This window comes from Bison bison, unplaced genomic scaffold (genome assembly GCF_000754665.1).
Source record: "Bison bison bison isolate TAMUID 2011002044 unplaced genomic scaffold, Bison_UMD1.0 scf7180017864110, whole genome shotgun sequence".
Classification (NCBI taxonomy): domain Eukaryota; kingdom Metazoa; phylum Chordata; class Mammalia; order Artiodactyla; family Bovidae; genus Bison; species Bison bison.
Genome location: NW_011494682.1, coordinates 1,079,294 through 1,080,157, shown reverse-complemented (window position 1 = coordinate 1,080,157; position 864 = coordinate 1,079,294).

Here is an 864-nt window from a genome sequence, read left to right as displayed (position 1 = left end):
TTTCACTTTCATGCATTAGAGAAGGAAATGGCAACCCATTCCAGTGTTCTTGCCTGGAGAATCCCAGGGATGGGGGAGCCTGGTGGGCTGCCGGCTATGGGGTTGCACAGAGTCAGACACGACTGAAGTGACTTAGCAGCAAGCACAATAATTAGTACAAGGATGTTACTGATTCAAATCATGGGAAATAATCAAGCTTTCCCAGGGTCTTCTGGGAAAGAAGTTTTCTGCCTATTTTTAGAACATGCTTCTGACAAACTCTCTTTGGACGTGGATAAGGCATTATGTAGCCTCAGAAGTAATCGAGGGCCTTACTGGAAACATGAAAGAAAGCCATCTTTAGAATAAGTAGAAACAATGGAAGACAAGTGTAGACAAACACAAACCAGTTTCTTTTTGATGCTAAACTATTGAATAAAACTAACTCCGTAGTTGATCCTACTTCTCTTAATATATTTTCCAGTAACATATGTCATGAATCACTCATTATTAAACACATCTTTTGTGGGTCTCCTCTTGGATTGCAGTATGTAATAGATTGTATCAATCAAAATAAGATTTAAAACTTTCAGTTGAACTGAAATTAGTTCTAAGAAATATTTTAAAGGCAAAAAGCAAGATGCATAAAGATTATGATGTTACATTTAAATGAATGATTCAAAAATACTTAGAAGTGAGAGATTATTGACAAAGGGAGAAGGCTAGAATGATGCATATGGTAAAGGATTAGAACTGGAGGTATCAGTATGAACTCATATTTAGGTTAATATAGAGAAACAGGGTGGCATATAAAAATAGGTGTGCATATATAGGTGCTGGTGTACATATTTCTATTTCCCTGCTCTGTCAGCTAAGATGGCTTAG